The following is a 21879-nucleotide window of genomic DNA, read 5'->3' as shown; positions in this document are numbered from 1 at the left end:
GAAGGCATCAGATCCCATTACAGGTGGTTGTGAGCCACCATGTGGGTGCTGGGATTTGAACTCAGGACCTCTGGAAGAGCAGTCAGTGCTCTTAACATCTTCAGTCTAGCCAGCCTGTTTTCTTTCTCTTTCTCTTTAGAAAATAAACAGGAAAACAAACAAAACTTCGAACAAAACAAAAGAAAAACAAAACAAAGAAAAACTTCAAGATATATAGATTTTTAATGTATTTTTTTAAAAAAATTCCTTCAGTGTTAGAGATTAAATCCAGAGCCTTGAGCATGCCAGGCCAGCACTCTTCTACTGACCCTCTAGCCAGTTTTCACTTGTTTCAAACTATTCACTAGAAATCCTTTGGCAAACTCTCCCACAGTGTTCCCACAGTGTTTGTTTGTTTGTTTGTTTGTTTGTTTTACACACTGTCTTGTTGGAAATGAGCAGTTTGTAGTTTTTAGTTATTATCAATAAAGCTGCTACAAGTAACCCGTCTACATTTGAAAAGGGACATGGTATGTTCTCTTCTTGGTAAGTGAAAAGGGACAATCATCACAGATGGCAAGAGTCATAAGAGAGAACAAGGAACAGCTGAGTCCTTTTGTTACTACCCAGTCTGATGCCCCTTGTGGTATAATCAATAAACACATTTGAGAGAGAGAGAGAGAGAGAGAGAGAGAGAGAGAGAGAGAGAGAGAGAGAGAGAGAGAGAGAGAGAGAGAGAGAGAAAGATTCATCATCTTCAGGAAGTGAGGAAAGCATATGACTTGCCTATAAGCAACTTTCTCCTTAAAGAATTGAAAACATGGAGATTTTATTTAGAAGGTATATGAGTATTGATCTATGAAAGTATTTTAAGGGCAGGCACAATTTTTCCACTTGCTCAGTGTAAGGTCATTGTTTCTTGGCAGTCTTAGTTCAAGATCATAGAGCACATGTTGAAAAGTTGAAGGTAGCACACAGAAAGTGTTTCTGAGAATGTTCATAAACAGTTGAGGATCATAAACTGACAAACACCAATGTTCTCAACATGTTTATTTCAATATTGTAATGAACCAAGTTTACTCTAAGTATACCTCATACTGGGTTTGTGATCCTTCGTTGGCTCTCTCTCTCTCTCTCTCTCTCTCTCTCTCTCTCTCTCTCTCTCTCTCTCTCTCTCTCTCTCTCTCTCTCTCTCTCTCTCTCTCTCTCTCTCTTTCTCTCTCTCTCTCTCTCTCTCTCTCAAAACCTTTAGCTGAAGCTAAAGGACAGGATATTTTGAAAATGAAATAATGTGTGAGTTTGTCTTACAAGTGCCTGTGTGGTTTAGCAGATGACTATCTTGCATACCTGTGGGTGGGATTACTAAGACATAGGTCAATGCGTGTTTAACCTTTAAAAAAAACAAAGACTCCTACTAAGTGCTTGTAGTGTTTCCAACTTCTAACCACATGCATGTTTCAATTGTTCAGCATTCTTGTATATACGTCCTGTTGTCTGACTCTTTCCTTCTTGCCTACTTAGTGGTATAGAGACTTATCCTCTCACTGTGCTAGCAACGTTCATTTTCTCTCATGACTGAGACAGCCCAGTACATTAAAATGTGCTTATGAGCTATGTTTTATTCTATGAATACGTATTCAGGTTCTCAAATGTATTTTATTAAGCTATTTAACTTCTTGCTATTGAATTATATGACTGTATTCTGCTTCCTGAATACAAGTCCTGCCTTGGTTTTGTGTGCTGTAGATATTTCAACCAGCATATGGCTTTTCTTTTTATTCTCTTAATAGTGTTCTTTGAATACCTGACATTTAAAATTTGAGGAAGTCCAATTTATTAATGTTTTCTGTTATGGTTAATGTTCTTCATGTCCTGTGAAAAATATCTTTACCCATCTTAAAATGGCAATGAGATTTTCCTGCATTTGATTTAGAGGTGCTGTAATTTGTAGCATTTACATTTGGGTTTGTGATTCCTCCAAAATTAAGTACTTGCATGTGCTATGAGGTAAGAGCCAAAGTTATCTTTTTTCAACACATGAACACGCACATGCACACGCATGCACACAGGTTTTATTTGTAGCTCAGTCGATGGAGTTCTTGCCTATCACACACAAAGTGCTGAGTTCAATTCCTAGCACCACATATGCTGTGCATGATGGCATCCCAGGAGACCGGAAGATCAGAAGTTCATCATCCTTGGCTATATTTCTAGTTTATGGCCAGCCTGGGCTAACATGAAACCCGGTTCTCCTTAGCATTTGTTGACAAAATGAAATGCTAATATTTTTCATTTCTCTTACTTACATAAAAAAAAACCCAGCCATTTATTTTTGGAGTAGTCACTTAGCTGCCCATGTGACTCCCAAACCCATACTCTTACTGTCATCCTAGCACTTTCCGGGCCAGTCATCAGCAGGACAGGGCAGCCCTTCATGTTGCCTCCTCTTCCAAAGCAAGGAGAACAGTGTGCTCCTCGACCATTCCGGACCTCGCTCACAAGTGGCATCCCAAGCTCACCCCATCAATTCTTTAGACTTGACCATGATGACTATTCCAAAGTCTTGGTGTACTGAGTAGAGTACACTGAAAGGAAACACAAAAGAAAGGACTTGCCACTCAAGAAAATGCATATTTTCAAGTGAGCACTGAGGTTGATATGCATTAATAAGACATTAAAAGTTTTCTATAGAAAATTTGTAGAGTCAAATAGCTACTTAGGATAAAACAGTCAAGGGCTGGGAGCATAAATGAGGGAGGGTGGAATTTTGAGAACCAGTACGTCGCTAGATTGTGCTTTTAGATTATTCAGCTAATCCTGTTTTTGGCAAACTCTGCATTAAAGCCAAACATCTCATAGGCAGAGCCTTCCACACCAATATAATCATAGGAGAAATTTTGAGGTGTACCCTGAGAATGTATAGCACTGGCTATATGATAACCCATAGGTGCTATGTGATTATATTTTGAAGATGAGCTTAGAAATAAACAAAATTTTATGATTACCTTGGAAAACTTTCAGACACCTTAGTGAATGAATTGGGACTTCATGTGAAATAGGTCAGCAGGAGGAAGAGAAGGAGGGGGAGGAGGAAGAGGAAAAGAAAACGAAGAAGTAGTGAAAAGTAGAGAAGGCTTAGGATAATCCACGTTCTGGTGGTTGGTTTATTTCTTTAAATTTATGGTGGCAGTGACGTGAGCAGTATGTCCTGTGGCTGTGTTATGGCAGTGACACTTAAGGGAACAAAGAACTTGAAGAAGGCAGAGGCCAGTTTCATCATCCATCTGCATGTGGCTATCCTGCAACATGGTCTTTCCTGCTTCAGAAAGCAGAAATTTACCCTTTGATTTCAAAATAGTTTCTTTTGTGTCTGGGAGAAACCTGAATGTATTAACCTCCCAGATCAGAGAGAATTCCTGTCCTGCACAGTACACTGGCTTCTTTATGACTCCCTTAAGTTTTTATTTGTGTGTATCTATGTATATGTATGCTTATGTATGTTCAAGTATATGTGTTTATATATGTATGTGGAGGCTTGAAATCAACTGTGGGTGCTTTTCTACAGACACCATCCACCCTGTGTGTTTCAGCCAGGATTTAGCACTGGCTAGGAGCTTGCCTAGTAGGCTAGGCTGGCTAGCCAGTGGGTCCCAGGAACCTTCCTCTCTCTACCTTCTTATAAGCATACTACCTTCTTCCAAGCAAACCACTGTGCCAAGTTTTAAAACTCATGTTTTTATCAATTATTTAAGGACTTCATATAATGAATCTTAATATTAATATTCACTTCTGCCCCTCCAACTCCTCCTACATCTTTCTCCACGTCCCTGTCCCTTCAACTTCATGTCCTCTTAAAACCTAATTGATTGACAAGATGCACAGTTGTCCAGTTGTCCAGCCCAATCCCAACAGATATAAGTTCAAAATGCTCCCACACCTAAGGCTCAGAAAACATTGTGGAAGGGCAGGTAGAAGGATCATAAGTTAGGGAGTATAAAGAAGTTTGCTGGAAGATTTTGTCTCCTTTTATCACCAGAAGCTATACTTATAAAATATCAGCAACATGAGTGCATAAAGGAGCATGGATGAAGCCAATGAACATGTCAAACTGGATGTGCAGTAGCTCAAGAGTCCTTAGTCCTACACAAAGAACTACAGGTTAACAAGTAAAGGTCGGTTGGGGAGGTAGTCCTCCCCACAGAGGATCACACCAATTGGTTGTCTAGTGCCAAAAGATCAGCTTCGAAAGCATACACCCGTACAAGTAGCATTATATAGACCCTGTAGTTATAATCAGGAGTATGTGTATATAAAAATACACATATGTATGTAATAATTAATGAAAAAGGAGATCATGAATTTGAAGAAGGAGAGTGGGGCAGGAACAAATGTGAGGGTCTGAAGGGAATGAAGGGAGAAATTGTGTAATTGAATTACAGTCTCAAAAACAAAACAAAACAGACACAAAACATCTACCCCCCCCCCCCCAAACCCTGCTTGAGTCCAATTCATAGTGTCCATAAATTCCTGGGTATGAGCTTCCCACCGGAGTGTTATTCACCTACCAAGGACCATACTCTTGAAGAAAACTGGTTCTCCATCCCCCAAAAGCCATCAACTCTCATTATCTCCTCAGTTAGGGATGGGCGCTCTTGAACTCCTACTCAATTCCTGAGCTCCATCTTATGCACACAAACACAGCTGCTGTGAGTGCAGTAGTTCTGTGGTGTCCAGAAAGCACTGTTTTGCTTTGGTCCTCCTCAATCCCTGAATCTTCCCATCTTTCCACCCTCTCTTCCGTGATGCTCTCTACACTGTTATGAATGCTTCATTTGTAACTGAGAGCTCCGCAGTCATGTATTCTCTTTACTTTGAGCCCTTATGAGTTTCTGTGCTAGACACCACCCACTACACAAAGAAACTGCTCTAATAATGCCCAGGAGTTGAACTAACCTATGGGTAGAAAGATACATATTTAAATGGCAGTTTGATACTATGTCCATTTAGCAGAAAACTAATAATAGTTTCAGCTCTGGGTCCTATGAGATCTCCAACAATAGGTTCTTGACCAGAATTACAGTACTAGGTAGTTGATTTCTCCTATGGAGAAGATCCTAAATTCAAGTAGAGAAGTGATAATTTACTCCCAAAACATTTGTGCCACTACTGTACCAATGGGCATCTTTTGCCATACCACTCATTATTTTAGCTCAAATAGTTCACCGCTGGGTAACACTATTGGTGACATTTTCCCTCAGCTACTTACATAGCACTTTTTAGTACTATGAAATCTAGTAAACAGGAAAAATGTTTCCTGGTCAGTACCAACTTGATTTTTCTATATCCTGTGACAAGTGTGCCTGGTGTTTCAGGAAAATGGTCTTACCGTCAAGTTCTGGGAGACAACCAGCAGCAAATATGCCTAGCTTTTCATTTGGGCTCTGGAATTCAAACTATGTCCTTTATATTTGCACTGCAAGTACATTACAAACAAGCTGTTTTTCCAGTCCATGGTTTTCATTTTAAGTATTTGTAGGACCTTCATCATTATCTCATTCTTATCCCTTAGAAACGTGGTCCACAAAATAAATGAAATGTTGGAAATTTTCTTTGGTTTACATAAAATATGTTCAAAGAAAAAGGTAAAATAAATTTCAATAGTACATCCAACATCTACCATTTCAACATGTGACAATAATCATGATTTTTCTTCTTACAGTCTTCTTATAGGAAGTGTTCAAAAAGTGTGAACGTTAATGGTACAACCGAATTTGCAGTGCCTTTACTTCAAATGATCACTAGCCATGTGGGACCAGTGCTATTATAGCTTGCCTCCTCATGTGAATGAGTGGCTGCATCATTCATCCTTTCTTATAATCTTTCCTCTCCAAGCTGAAAAAATAGAAGGCAAAAGTTCGGTTATAGTGGTCCAGGATCAGCAATCCAAGCACCTGGGAAGCATAGGTAGGAAGACCAGGAATTCAAAGTCAATCTTGCTTACTTACATAGTAAGTTTGAGGCTTATTTGGGGTACAGGAAACCCTGTCTCAAATAACAACAAAGGCAAAAAAGAACAAGAAGATAACCGATCGTTTCTAGGTATCAGCTGTTCCTTGTTAGGAAATTCATTAGAGATATTCTCAGGTGGTAATGTGGAAAACCTGATATCGTCCCATTTAGCACAGAAGGACAATAATCTTAGGTCCATATGTTTGATAATATAGTGGTAAATTTCAATAAACACTGTCTCCTACAGACTAATGTTTTTGGAGACCAAGGGTGGTAATGGTAAAGGGAGTGGTCTGCTAATATGTACATTAATGGTTTATAATATGTATATAAGATTGTAATGAAATACCCACTGCCAGTTCAATATAATTATTGTGACCAGGATTCCTTGGCCATGAATTGAAACCCACAGTGACTCTTGAATCCTTCCACATATCTGTTTATATATGATTAAAATGCAACAGACTGTCTTATGTACAATACTAATTCTATTTGGTGGTCATTGCTAAACTCTTAACTATAAAGAATAGTCATGATTATTGTGCTCAAGTGATTCATTTACCTTTGCATGGCAGTGTGTCTTCAACAGCCTTTCTCTGTAATTGTGTTCCATAACATACTTCTCATTTTTGACGTAGTGATAACCACCATAGTCAAGAATCCTAGCGCTCTGAAGAAAATGTTCTGGGGATGGAGACATAGAATGTTCTGGGGATGGAGACATAGAATGTTCTAGGGATGGAGACATAGTTATATTCAGGTCTCATCTCAGGAAAACAAAATCCATTTCATTGTTTAGAGCTTTCCATTTTCCCCCTGGTTTCCCTGGTTACAATGAATATTTTCGCTTAATGGATGCTTCTGCTAGTGTGCTGATCTTTTCAATCAATACATTTAGCTCCAGGCATTTGTGAAGCTTCTTCTCTATGCCTGCTCTTCTGATTCCTCTGTAGCTAAATTGTCTGGCTATTTTAGGCTAGGATCCTTTTCCCTCATCAGTACATCAGATTTAGATGCCAAGATATCACTATATGAAACAATCATTTTAACCCTGGCAGTTTGAAATTTTGTCTGCCATCCTGAAATATGAAATTTCAAGAATCATCCTATTCTTATAAAACTATCTTAGAAAAACATGGTCTGAGCTATATGCCTATTCTTAGTCAAGCAAAATTTTTCACTATATCATTGATTGACCTGGCTATATATCAAATAGACTAGTGGAGGATAAAGGCTTATTAAATAATGACAAGGATGTATTATTTCTCTTTATCACAATCATTTACTTTAGTGTTTAAAACCATAAGTGCTAATACAATAGTGTAATTTATCATGGTGGAAACATATTTTCAACTTCTAAATTTTAAACCTAGCATCTTCTCAATGAATCTTAACACATAGCAAATTAGTTCATATAGACTTGAATGGGAGGTAGGCATTTTTGTTTTGATGAAGAAATCATGGGCTTGGAAACAAGCAGCATATTAGATCTTAGCTTAAAACCGTGGTTCTCAGCCAGCGAGTTGCAACTCCTTCAGGGGTCAAATTACCCTTTCATAAGGGTCACCTAAGAACATTGGAAAACAGATATTAACAGTAGCAAAACTACAGGTATAAAGTAGCAATAAAAATAATTTTATGGTTGGGGGTCACCATAACATGAGGAACTGTATTAAAGGGTCACAGCAGTAAGAAGGTTGAGAAGCACTGCCTTAAAGCCTTGAAGAAGGTCTTAGATGAACAGAACTCACTTCACATGTTAAATTAAAATTTGCATCTATAAAATGTTATTTCATTCTATATATGATGTGCAATACCTGGAGAAAGAATCTTATAAAACACCCAAAGGACTAAAATGAGAAATGCCTCTTAGAATATGCAGATTGATATTTATTAGAACACTAGACAGAGTGAAGAGTAAAGAAAATACTCCAGTGTCATTGTTAGCATTCCTTCTAGGCTACGCCCCCACACTGTGCTGCTTAGATTCATATTTATGTTTCTCCCTGTCACACATCTGCCATTCTATTCTAAGATACTTAGCCATTTTTTGCCATTACATTCTAAGATATAACAAATGCATGATTTCCCTCCAGGCAGAGCTGCCGCTTCAGTGCCATCATAACTAGGGGCAGGCCTGTGAATGTCCGACATCTTTGTTGTGGGTAGATGAGTTTTTTTTTTTCCCCCATGCTATTGCTTCCGCACCATCTTAGCTAAGGGCAGTCACATGGATGGCTGTAGCTTTAGCACCCTCTTAACTAAGAGTAGCCCCAGGACCATCTGCCATCTTAGTTAAGAGCAGTGCCTACCTCACTGTCATCTCACCTCAAGGCAGCTTGACTTAAGGCTCCAAAGACACTTTCCAATTAGGAAAAGGTTTTGTTTTATTCTGCCTTGATGAATAATGTATTTTAACATTAATTTAAAAATGTATAACAGTAAAAAAGTTAAAGATCACTGCTTTAAAAATCTGTTTAGCCTTGTTTTTGCTACTGTCATTAAGTCACAGTGTCTTCTCTCTTTTTTTTTTTTTTTTTTTTTTTCGATAGATACATCCAGGACAAGTAATTAAACAAACACAGATTGTCTAACTCAGATATGTTTGATAGATACTGGCTCTCAATCTTGTCAGAAATCTTCTAAATGTAACATTAAGTGTTTAAGTTTATTATGATAGACAGAGACTCACAAATCCTCACAGTGTACCACACCAAGGTCTCCAAGAAGATATGGGCACAGTGACAAGATTCTGCCAGAATGATATGATAACCACTGAGAAAAACAGCTCCTTTGCCTTGCTCAATGCCAGGGCCTGGCCTGAACTGTGGACAAACAGAAGATACCCAGGGAGTTAAATGTCTCATGTTGCCTAAGACAAGGTGAGTCATTTTTTTCCCCATGTTCCTACTCCACAAGAAAAGGCTTCTTGTCTTCTGGGCCTGACAACCAGATTGACTGCTTAAGTTGCGAACAGAGACCACAGGACCTAGGAACTGTTTAGATAGTGGACTATTGATCATCCCCTTTCATTTTAATTTAGGTGATGACACCTAGATTATAATTTATTCTTCCCAGATTTATTCTTCCCAATTCCTACATTTACAGTTAGGCTAACTACAACTTAACAGATAGAAAATAGACATCTAGCTCCTTACCCCAAGGTAATCCTCTACCTTATTAATTCATTGGTCAATTTATTAACTAGTTAAGACTAACAGATTTCTTATCAGAGACAGACAGGTTTGCCTTGTGTAGTGGTTTTGAATATGTTTGACATAGGTAATGACACTAATTGGAGGTGTGGCCTTGGACTTTAAGACCTACTTTTTAGCTGCCAGGAAGCTAGTCTTTTCCTGTTTGCCTTTGGATGAAGATGTAGAGTTCTCAGCTCCTGTTGCCCCATGCCTGCCTGGACACTGTTATGCTCCTGCCTTCATGGTAGTGGACTGAACTTCTCAAAAAGTAAGCCAGTTCCAATTAAATGTTTTTATAACTGTTAAGATTCTATAAACCCCACCCCTTAGTTACCTGTTTCCAGGTATACCCCACCCCTCAGTTACCTGGCAGTAGCCAGGTATGCTCTGCCCCAGTGACCTGACACTATAAAGGGGGCTGCTTGCCCCTCCTCTCTCTCTCTCTCTCTCTCTCTCTCTCTCTCTCTCTCTCTCTCTCTCTCTCTCTCTCTCTCTCTTGCTTTCTCTTGCCCTCTTATACTCTTGCTCTTTTGCTCTCTCGCCATTGCCCCTCCTCATTCACTTCCCTTCCCCCCCTCTCTCTCCATTTGCTCATGTACTCATGGACTGCCTCTACTCCTCTACCTCTCTATTCCTTTCTTCTCTCTCTCTGCCTCCACTATCCCATGACCTGAATAAACTCTATTCTGTACTATATCACATTGTGTGACTGGTCCTTCATGGAGTAGGGATTCCCAACATGCACCCCCAAAGGCATCTTCCTTTCCCCCAGGCCTCACAGCACATCCATGGGCCACATCTCCCCCACTCTTTTCATCTTTTTTTCCCTAACATTGGTGCCAAAACCCGGGACATCATATTTTAACAACACTCGTGCCCCGTGTGAGATTAGATTTTCTCAAGACCAGATATCTTTTTTTTTTTTTCAATAAGAGTTGCCTTGGTCATGGTGTCTGTTCACAGCTGTAAAACCTAAACTAAGACAGAAGTTCGCACCAGCATTCAGGTATTATTGTAATAGGCCTGGCCATGCTTTTGTTTGGAAGAATGTGTATTTGGGGACTTTGGATTTGGAAAGCCATGAAATGTTCTAAGTGGTGCTTAATGAGCCATCCTATTAGGAGTATGGAAGCTTTTGTTTCTGTGAGTGATTTAAACTGTTCAGACTTGACCCAAGAAGTTTCAGTGGAGAAAAAACTTTAGTATGTGTCTTAGAGCCTATTGGTGGTATTTTCATGAAGAATGTGGCAGCCTTTTGACCTTGTTTGAAAAGTCTCTCTGAGACTAAGGTAAAGAGACTCAGATTAAATGCCTTGACAAAGGAAGTCTCAGAAACACAAATCATAGACTTTGTTCTCTGGTTAAATCTCATAAGGAGCGTTTTGAATAAGCATAGCAAGCTTAGAAAGGAAAAAATATAAAAATACATGGTTCAAGTATTAAAGGGAAAAAAGGAATAGAAATGGAGCTAAATCCTTTGTTCAAGGCTATGAATTAAGGGAATAGTGACCTTGGGGCAGGATCCCACTCACCTGAATTTAGGTCCAAGCATGCTAGTACAAGCCTTTAATCCCAGGAACCAAAGACAAGCAGATCTCTGAGGTCAAGGCCACCCTAGAACAGAGCAAATTCTAGGTGAAGAAAATCTTAAATTCAGGCTCGGTAGACCATATTTTTAATCTCAGTACTAAGGAGACAGGCATGCAGATCTATGAGTTCAAATTCAGTCTACCAAGTAAGTTCCAGGGCAGCCAGACTTAGACACTGAAGGAGTTGGAAAACATAAATCTGGTGATAATGTAATAGAACAAGGGGGTCATGTTCCAGCCTCAGCAAGCAGCAGAACTTGGCAGCTTTAGCTATGTGGCTCGGGCTTTAGAGTCCAGAACAGAAGGGACCACTGGGACAATTGATGGTGGTTAGCTGGAATTAAGAAATTAGTGATTATTAAGAAGAGACCAGCATCACTGAGGTAAAATCCTCTGGGAAGTGTTTTCTGAGCGCACAGAGAAGCTGTGTGCCAGAGAGAGCCAAGGTTATATCTGGTGCTGCAGCTGTACTTGGTAATGTGTAAGAGTCAGCCATATGATACTGGTTTGAAGGCATGAAGGGTTCGTGAAGAGCAGTTGAGGCTTGGCACTATGAGAGGCCATGGAAGGCCATTGGTGAAGGTGTAGCCTCTGTTGCAATTAATGTCCCAGGCCTGAAAGGATCATGCAAAGGAGTTGAGACTTGGCATCATGAAGAGGAGGAAACCAGATGAGCATAGCATTCCTACTTTCGGCTTCCTGCTTGCAGAAAGAATGTGATCAGCCTCCCTGGGTTTTATCTTGCCATGTCTTCCCTGCCATGATGGGTTATATGCCTTTACATTGTAAACCAGAATAAACCCTTTCTCTCTTAGGCTGCTTCTTCTCAGGTATTTGATCACAAAAATGCTAAAAGCAACTAATAAATGAGGTTATACTGAATGCACATTAGAACTCCCATCATTCTAAGAATAGGACCTGGGGACTACTGACAGCTAATCTGTATATAGAATTTTCCACTGCACTACCAATGTGAACTGGACACTGGCTACTCTTTCACAGACAGGTCTGTAACAGGTCCTCAGACCTTAATACAACTGGCAACGTGTTAGAGGTACCATTCTTACCTAAGAACTCAGTGCATAGACACTTACACCAGCCAAAATGAAACAGACTTAATTGATCACAGTCCACAGTTTTAGGAAAGTCCCTAAATGTACCAAACTTGCTTCTTGGCTTCTATACATCTGCATATTGCTAACTGTTCTTGATGATTAAAGTACATCAAACCAGGATGTGTTTTTTCATATATATGAAAAGCCAAGAATGGCAAGGCTTGGGGCTGAGTGATTTGGGAGAGTGATGGATGAGGAGGCAGCTGCAGGCCAGTGACAATAAGGACTTTATATTTGATTTTATGTACATCTATGTGTTTTCTAATGGAGTTACTTTACAACAGGTCCATGGGCTCAGACAAATGAATATCTTCAGGTGACACTGGTTGGGATTGCATAAGGCCAACTTGATATTCATTTTGTTTTTATTTTTAGTCAGTTATGAAAATTTTCAAGATGGCAACTCAACTAGAAAAATATATTTATTAGCTATAGGTGGGGATGTACCTGAATTCTGACTGATTAGTAAGCTGTTAGCTGGCACTTCCTACAGAGCTTGAAAAGAAACAGCATACTTATCTTTGCTTTTCTTCTTTTACAATATTGTACAATGGCAGAGGCATGTATAGATGTTACATTGAGGATGAAAGCGTCTATGTCTGAGAATTATGAAATAGAGAAAAGGAATCTGCTATTTGACTTTGTTGAACCATCAAGACAGCCTGTACTCAGTTCTTCTATTTCTTAAATACAGTGTCACAACCAACACAGTTACCTAGCTGGGACTTGCAAAGCCAGGACTTTTAGCTATTTAACATACTTGTCCTTCCCACTCTGGACAGGTAATCAGGCAGACTCCTTTTTAAAAACTGCATCTACTTTATTTTGCATACTTTTAATTTCAGAACAAAATAAACAGGAAAAAACCACAATAAACAACACCCAAGCCTGCTATTCTGTGGGAGGGGATCTCCCTGCCTTAAGGCACAAGGACAGGATAGAAGAGATTCTTATAAACGTGAGCAGACCAGGTGGGTCAGGGCCAGTCAAGGCTGTTGAAGGAGCCACAGGGATACTATACAGAGGACATGGGCTTCCCAGGAGCCTTTAATCCACTTCTTTCATGTGAGAAGCATGGAAGACTCCTCTAGTGGGGGGAATCTCATAAGGAACAGCAGCACAGTGACCTCATCTTCATCAATGTCCAGGCCTTGTTTAATCATGCAGTAGATGAAGTTGGAGTGAGTTTGGGGATTATCAAGTGAGAAACCAGAGGAGAGGAGAGCAGTTTCAAACAGCACCACCACCAAGTTCTTAAGAGCTTTGTTGCTTTTATTTGCCTCAGCTTTCTGCCACAGGGTCTCATGAACTTGCAGAGATTCTCAAACTTTGCCTTGCTTTCTTTCATTTTCTTCTCTTCCTCATTCTCTGGTAGCTCCAGGCCCTCCTTAGTCACTGAAAGCAGGCTCTTAACATCAAATTCCTTGAGCGGCTGCATGCAGTACTCATCAATAGGCTCAGTCATTTACACCAACTCAAAGCCTCATTTCCACACACGCTCCACAAAGGCAGAGTTGGCCACTTGCTCTTTGCTCTCACCAGTGATATAGTAGATGGACTTCTGGGCCTCCTTCATGTGAGATGCATACAGGGAAGTCATCTCATCTCCACACTGAGAGGTGTGATAGCGAAGGAGCTCAGAGAGGCGGCAGCGGTTAGTGGAATCCTTGTGGATTATTCCCAGCTGTAAATTCTTGGAGAATACCTCATAACATTTCCCGTAGTTCTCTCTGTCTTCAGCCAACTCAGAGAAGAGCTCAAGGCACTTCTTCACAATGTTTTTGCAGATGACTTTCAGGGTCTTGCTCTGTTGGAGCATCTCTCCAGAGATTTTCAGAGGCAGGTCCTCAGAATCAACCACACCATGGATAAAGTTGAGGTACTCAGGTATCAGCTCATCTTTGCTGTCCATGATGAACACACGACTGACATACAATTTGATGTTTTTGTTGTTCTCAAAAAGGTCAAAGGGAGCTCGCCAGGAAATGAAGAGTGATTCCCTGAATTCCAAATGACTTTCTACAGAGAAGTGCTTGACTGCTAAGTGGTTTTCCCAATCAACGGTGAGGCTCTTATGGAATTTACCATATTCCTCTTGAGTGACTTCATCTGGATTTCTGGTCCAGATAGGCTTCATGTTATCCAGCTCTTCCTGGTCAATGTACTTCTCCGTGATCTTCTTTGTTTTCTTATCTTTACCGCTGTCATCCTCCTCATCAGATCCCACATCCTCAATCTTAGGCTTCTCCATCATCTTCCTTATCTTCCTCCTCGTTCTCACCCTTCTCTTCCTCAGCCTCATCATCACTGATCTTCTTTTATTCCTTCTCCAAGTAGAGGGTGATGGGATAGCCTATGAACTGCAAGTGTTTCTTCACCACTTCCTTGACTCCTCTCTCCTCTAAGTACTCTGTCTGGTCTTCTTTCAGGTGAAGGATCACTTTGGTACCCTGGCCAATGGGCTCACCATGGTCTGCACAGACAGTGAAGAATCCAGCAGAAGACTCTGGGCACACTGCTCAGGATCTAGCAGAAGACTCTCATGCACACTGCTCATCATCGTTGTGCTCTGTGATCACAACCACTTTTTATACCACTAGATAGAGTAGAATCTGACACCAAACTGCCCAATCATGGAGATGTCTCAGGCAGACTCTTTAAAGAGAACAATTAAGGGTTAGGGGAAAGGATCAGATTTCAGAGCCTACATTAAAAAATGTTGGATATCCAACATCTACACCAAGCCAGGTCTTACACATCCTTTTCCAAGATCTAGTCTTGTAGGTCTGCCTGACCCTCCCTTCCAAATATCTTTCATTCTAACCTAGTCTGGTGACCCTTGTTTGTACCTCAAACAACATCTAGGCTTCTGCTGGGACCTGTGCTGTCTAAGTCTCAACCCACAGGCCACTCCCATATCACATCCAACATTTCCAATCCATCACACACCCCTTCACACTCTAAACATAGACAAGAACATAGATTCTGACACCAGTCCCGTTACATCAGTATGCCTAATTTATCCCACCCTAAGCAATTTCCAACCTGCAGGCTAAACTCACTCACACATCCTTTTCTCTGTTCCAACATGCTATTTGAATATCAGACACAGAACTAACAAAAGAAATCCATATTCCCAGATGTCATTTTAAGTATACAATTTGAATGATCAAGCCAATACCTTCTTACCGAAACAGAACAAAACAAAACAAAAAACCCACCTTTGCCATGAACAATGTTCCAGGTCTTTGATATATTAAGTCTATTTTTCTATTTTGGTAGGTGGGTATTGGGGCTGCATGATGATTTATAAGGTCAGAATGGTCCCTCCAATATGGGGTCACTTGTGTTAAGGTCTTAAGAACTGTTGCACTACAAGCATCATCATCCTAAATGGAGAAAACATGAACCATTCATACTTAATTCAGGAATGAGGCATGGAAGTCCACTATCCCAACCTCTATCATTGTGCTTAAAACACTAGCCAAAACAATAAGGCAAGAAAAGGAAATTAAAGGGATAAACAGGAAAAGAAGAAATCAAACTATATTTACAGATGACATGATACTACACTTTAGAGATTCTAAAAGTTCCATCAGAAAACTTCTAGAAATGATAAACAGATTTAGCAGTGTGTCAGGATACAGAATCAACACGCACAAATCAGTATTATACACACACACACACACACACACACACACACACACACACACACACACCAACAGCAACCATACAGAGAAGAAAATCATGGACATATACTGTAGTGGCTATTCCTGGTAGTCAACTTGGCTATATCTGGAATGAACTACAGTCCAGAAATGGAGGGCTCACCTGTGATCCAGATATTGAGGCTAGAAAACACAGCATCTTCCGACCTGGATCTTGGCAAGGAGGCCTTGAAGCATAGTGGCCATGAAAAGCTTAGACTCAGGTAAGGTAGGACACACCTTTAATTTTTGGAGACTGAGGCAAGGAGATCTCTGAGTTCAAGGTCAACCTGGGACAAAGCAACTCCTAGATCCAGGGGTGGAGGAACACATTTTTAATTTTGGCCACTCTTTCTGATGGAGAACTACAAAAGAACATTGGAAGAAGGAAGATACTCTTTTCTTCACCTGCTTGCATTTGCTTCCCAGTACATATGTTGGAACTTACTACTACAGAAGACAAGTTGAAACACCCAGCCTTGTGGGACTGAGCAACTATTAGATCCTTGGACTTCCCATCCATAGTTGCCCATTGTTGGGTTAGTTGGACCACAGACTGTAAGTCATCACAATAAATTCCCTTAATATATAGAGACATTTCATAAGTTCTGTGACTCTAGAGAAACATGACTAAAACACATACCCATTTGCAATAGGCTCAAATAAAATAAAACTTCTAGGAATAAACCTAAGCAAAACTGTGAGGGACCTTTAAAATAAAAATTTTAAACCTCTAAAGCGAAAGCTAGAGAAAGACAGTAGAAAATGAAAATGAAAGGACATTCTAAAAGCTGTTTGCAGATCCAATGAAATCTTAATCAAAATTCCCATCTCATTTTTCACAGAAATAAAAAAAAACACCAAAATTTATATGAAATGATCAAAGACTCCTAAAACAATTCTGAGCAAAAAGGACAGTGCTAGAGAGATCAGTATTAAAGATCTCAAGGTATATTACGGAGCCATAATAATAAACAGTATGTTTTAGGTACCAAAATAGGCATGTAGAGCAATCAAACAAAATTGTTGAAGACCCAAGCATGAGAACACATAATCTCAGCCACTTAATATTTGACAAAGATACCTAAAACATATGCTGTAGCAAAGAAAGCACCTTCAACAAATGATGCTGGAAAACCCAAATGCAGAAGAATAAGGTTAGAACTGTATCTATAACCTTGAGAAAAAACTGACTCCATAAGCATAAAAGACCTAACTATGACACCAGAAATAGGGAAACTGCTACAAAGAAATCCTAGTGGGAACCCTAAATGATAGAGGTGTAGGAGATGTCTTTCTGACTAGGACTTTATTTGCCTGAGACTTAAGGCCAACAATTAACAAGTGGGACTTCATAAAACAAAACAAAGAAAAGTTTTCATTGCAGCTAAATAAACAGGTGAAAAGAAAGACCACAGCATGGGAGTGAATATTTGCTGGCTGAATATCTGACAGAATTAATATTCAGGATTTATAAAGAACTCAAATAAATAATAAAGAACTAAGAAACAAAACCAAACAACCCATTCCAAAATGGGTCTGGGACTGGAACAGACACTTCTCAAACACAATTGCAAATATCTCAAAAACTGTTCACTGTTCATAGTACTTAGGAAAATAGAAGTTAAACTTTGGAGATTTCACCTTACCCCAGTCCAAATGGCAAATATCAATAAAATAACTTACAGCAAATGCAGGCGGAAATATAGGGAAAAGTGAATCCTCATTCACTGCTGGTGGGGTTGCAAATTGATTTAGCTACTCTGCCTTTAAGATATATCCACAGGTACAACCATGGCACTAATATTATGAAAGTAATCAAAATGGTACTAATATGAAAGTAATCAAAAACCTTTTGTTTAGATGCCATGTCTACTCCATGAGATGGAACCCATACATGATACTCTTCATGAGGCTAAGAACCTGAGAGTAGGTGGGTCATGGGTCCTAATACATTTTTTTTGCTAAATTAACATAACAATAAAAGGAAAGTTTGCCATACTTATAGATCAGTGCCTCAGCCAGACTTTTTCAGAGAACCTTCTTGTTGTAGTGGATAGGAATAAACAGAGACCCACTACTGCACAATGTGTAGACAGTGAGAGATTTTAGAGAACTCATTTCAAAATGGGAAACTAAATGCATTTCTTCCATCAAGGCTTATGAATCTATGAAGTAGAGAAGGCAGAAAGATTATAAGAACCAAAGGTAGCACAGGACTCCAAGAAAACTTTCCAGATGAAATACGGATAATACACATATGAACTCATAGAGCCTGCGATAGCATTAAAATTTTAGACATACTTTATGGGGTGCTTTAAAAGTGTTCTAATTTTATTCCTTAGTGCCTTGCTTAAAGGTTAATTACTTTTCTTCCTATCTGTTCATGGGTTTTGTTGGAATTTGGTTAGTTGCATGTACTTGGGGGAAACAACGTAATTACATTTGAATAATAATAGAAGAAATCCATAAAAGAGATAAAAATGCAGACCTGTGAGGTCTTCTTATCCAGTTGATACCCACATGACTCATAACGTTCCAGGGAAGGTGCAGCTCCATTGGCCACCAAACTTGACCTCTGAGTCACTTCCTGCAACTGGGACAGGTTGATGCATCTGCATATATTTGCTCAAGCATTTCTTAGGAGCCACACAGTAATTGTTTTTTGTTTCCTCCTAGACAGAAGTATGAAATCATCTGTGTCTGTAATAGTTGTGGTCTGTCAGCTCCTGTAGGTTGTGGAATCTCAGGGATCTAGGCTTGAGAACTGGGACACAGCATGCTTCCTCTTTCTAGGCTGATGAGAGGTTCTTGGGGGGCTAGCCTAAAGCAGAAGGGTCAAATCAATAGTCACTTCTTTGTTTCATTAAAACTTGCCTCGAACACTAACCTAGGAGGATAATAAAGACACTGCTCATCTCACAGAATGCCCTATCCACTCTTCTCTTTGTAGCCTGTAGCCTGTCTACTTCCTTTACTATGGTACAAAGCCATTGTTATCTTGGTGTCATTTGTTCTTCAACTGATTTTGACACATTTTCAGGAATAGTCAGTGGGTATCCCAATGCTGACTTTGTAGGGGGATCTTCCCCACATGTCCATAAGTGTAAGTCCCACTGCTTTCATGTCAGTTTGTGTCTAAGGATACTTTTGTAGCTCATGGGATCTAACTAATAAGGGTTATTCAAGTTTCTGCTCATTGGCTTCTTTTTAGGTCCCCAAGTCTAAATAAAAGGAAAAGCTTGTAGTGCTTGAGTTTTCCTTTACATTTTTAAATTTCCTTGTCTGGAACTTGTGTTTGATACCTGTGATGATCTTTGTTGTTCATAACAGCTATTACTACGTAGACTTCCAAAGTTCTTTAAAGACAAAAAAAAAAAAAAAAAAAAAAAAAAAAAAAAATATCAAGCTTCCTACAGGAAAATATGTTGAAGTTATACAAACATCTCCAGTCATTAAGATATTACTTGTTGCCTTGAAAATCTCAGTGACCTCTGAGTACATGTTTTGGAATTGCAGATCTCTAGATGTGTGGATACCAGCTTCCGTGGAAAGGAAGCATGGGGCTGATTGGATTCCTTCCAAAGGCTCTTGAAGTTGGGCATCTTCTCTCTCTAAGGAGGATTTAGTTTCATAAATAAATTTTTCTACTGTACTACTGTAATATACAACAAACTTCATTATTTTAATCAGCTGCTTAGTATAGTACTCTATTTTTAAGAAACTGAAGAATAGAGACCCATTAAAGCATATGACTTTTATCAATCAAAATCATTGGGTTAAAAATGGAATTTCTGAGCATATCAGTAAGAACAATTGTTCTGGGGTTTATGAGCAGGGAGTGGGTTGTTGGAAACGCCCCCTGTGCTTGACGGACGGCACACTGTGCTATCTGTTCCTCCAGGCTGCTTCTCTGAAAGCAAATCTGTTTCTGAAAGAAGTGCATGGAACGGGGAACAAATTGTGCATTAGAAGGCAGTAGGATTGTGAAAGTCGGTTTGGAATGGAAACTGGTACTTGGCAATTGGCTTATGGGGATGAAACAAAGCATGAAGTCACAGGAAGGAAGGCTAGAGATAGGAGTGGCTCATTCAGCAAAACACTTCTGAATGAAATGCTGAGGGACATTGAATCTCTTCTAGCAATTCTTATATTGTATTGGCCTTCCAATAGGAGGGAAGGAAGACTTGGGGGGCAGTTTTAGAAAATGGAAAATAATAGCTTTATGGTAGAGCACTTGTCATGTAATGTGAGGACTTCAGTTCATAGCCTCCGCCCACTTATAATAAGCCAAGTAAGTGTGGTGGACACCAGTAATGCCAAGACTCAGGAGGCACAGACACGGGGTCCTCCTGAAGAAGCTGGCTAGTTAGACTAGCTGCAATGGATATGCTCTGATTTCAGATAGACTCTGCATACACACACACACACACACACACACACACACACACACACCCTCATGCCTGTTGAATACTTGTGCCTGCTGTCTGGACACCTACTGACCCTTCTGTAAATTATGATTTACAGAGCACATTTGTGCTTGGTTTTATTCTCACCCCAGAACATTTCATCAGCACGTGTATATGTTAGCATAGGACACATACTCATAGATGCACTAGTTGGGGAACCGTTATCTAATATTCACCTTCCTAATTTCCTTTCGATAATCTTCCTCCAGTCTTGGTTCTTGGTGACTTGAAGCACTTAACCTTTATTGCGGCCTTGCATCTCTGTGTGTTGTTTGCCTTCTGCCTTAGAGCCCACATTTGCCTTTTCACCATTTTCTCCTGAGTATCCATTACCATGGTTGGCACACTGAATGGGCTCCAAAAATACTGATTGAATGAATGCACTGTTTATATTGTGACACATGATGCTAACAATACACTGAAGTCTCAGTACCAACTGGAAAGAAAGCTTGTCTTGAGTTCTAGAAACAAATAACATTTTAAAATTTAATGATAAGTTACCTACTCAAACAACTCAAGTTCTTTCAATGGGTGACAGGCAAAACCCAGAGGAAAACAGGGAACAGCCGCTACCCTCCTTTAATTGTTGTCTTTGCACTTTCTCAGCTCCTTAATGACTTGAGGTCTCATCATTTTTATAGACTATCAAGACCTACAGAATGTGACACAAGTGGTTGAAACTTGAGGGTTCCCTTCACTTGGTGGCTTCCATTTTGTTTTTTGCTTTCTTTCTCTGTAACTGAACACAAAGGGTTTACATAAAAAAATACATAACCAGGAAATGAAAGAGTAGGGAAATATTATTGTCTTTGGCAGATAAGAACATTTTTTTTGAACAAAGAGGATTTATTCATGGACTATAAACCATATGCATTATAAGAAAGCACTGTTGGGGCATGCTTATTATAAGGGTCTGGTTCAAGAGGGAGACATGCTGGACGTGTTTTGGGGCATGCTTATGTCAAGGACATGGAACACATGTTCAAAATGGTAAAATAGAGGAACGAATGCTCAGTTTGTGTCTTAAAGATGGCAGACAGAAACACCTCTGGGCATTATCAATTTGCTTCAAAAAGTAGCTGAAACAAAAGGAAGGGATACTCTGCATGTGCACTAACATAGGAGTTTGTCCCTAAAGGTGCCTGCCTTGCTTAGGGTTAACATTTCTTGTTCAAAACTGGGAGACGTTTTTGTCTGTTTTAAGGTCACCAAAGATAAAATGTAAAACTTCATATAGAATACAGAAGCACTCCACCATGGAGTGACCCAAATCATAGAAATGGAAGACTTTTAAGGCCCTTGGGAAAGTTCATCTGGAAAAGACTTGAGATGTCAGGAAACCAGCCACACAAATGAGTCACCTTGGAAGACCAAACAATATTTCGGGTGTGCATATATACCAGGTGTTTCAGTTTCTTGAGATCTTAGTACTTCGGTGGCCTTGGGAGACAAAGCACTTTCCAGGACTAGACAATCCCTACCACTACTGACTGGATAGGTCTGGTCTGCAAATCTATTTTTCATATACAAAGTTGTTAATCTAAAGCTCAAATCTTATCTCTCTCCTGCACTGACCATTTCCTCTCTGTGCAGCTTTGTGAGGGATCTTATATTCATTTCTCTCCAGAAGTGTGCTCAGAATGATCAGGGAAGCTATGCTTCTGATCTATTGGCTTCCCTATATCTAAATAATAGTAGCACAATCTGCATTTTGAAACAGCAAGCCCGGTAAAAGCATGATCTGGTTGGAGATGAACTACTCAAGTTCCTGGGGAACTTTGTTAGAGAAAGAATAATGAAGGAAAGGTATTTGG

General features: G+C 39.7%; 1 pseudogene across 1 annotated transcript in view; it reads right to left on the bottom strand.

Moving 5' to 3' along the window:
- Positions 1–13048: 13048 nt before the first annotated feature.
- Positions 13049–21879, bottom strand: part of LOC308414830 (heat shock protein HSP 90-beta-like) — a 108764-nt pseudogene continuing 99933 nt past the window's right edge. Inside the window, exons 4-5 of the transcript in view lie at positions 14438–14532; positions 13049–14404 (exon numbers count right to left, since the gene is read on the bottom strand). The product of the transcript in view is annotated as a heat shock protein HSP 90-beta-like (transcript). The remainder of the gene's footprint in view (positions 14405–14437; positions 14533–21879) is intronic.

This window comes from Micromys minutus (genome assembly GCF_963924665.1).
Source record: "Micromys minutus genome assembly, chromosome: X".
In the NCBI taxonomy this organism is placed as follows: Eukaryota; Metazoa; Chordata; class Mammalia; order Rodentia; family Muridae; genus Micromys; species Micromys minutus.
This window is presented reverse-complemented; position numbering and strand designations above follow the sequence as displayed.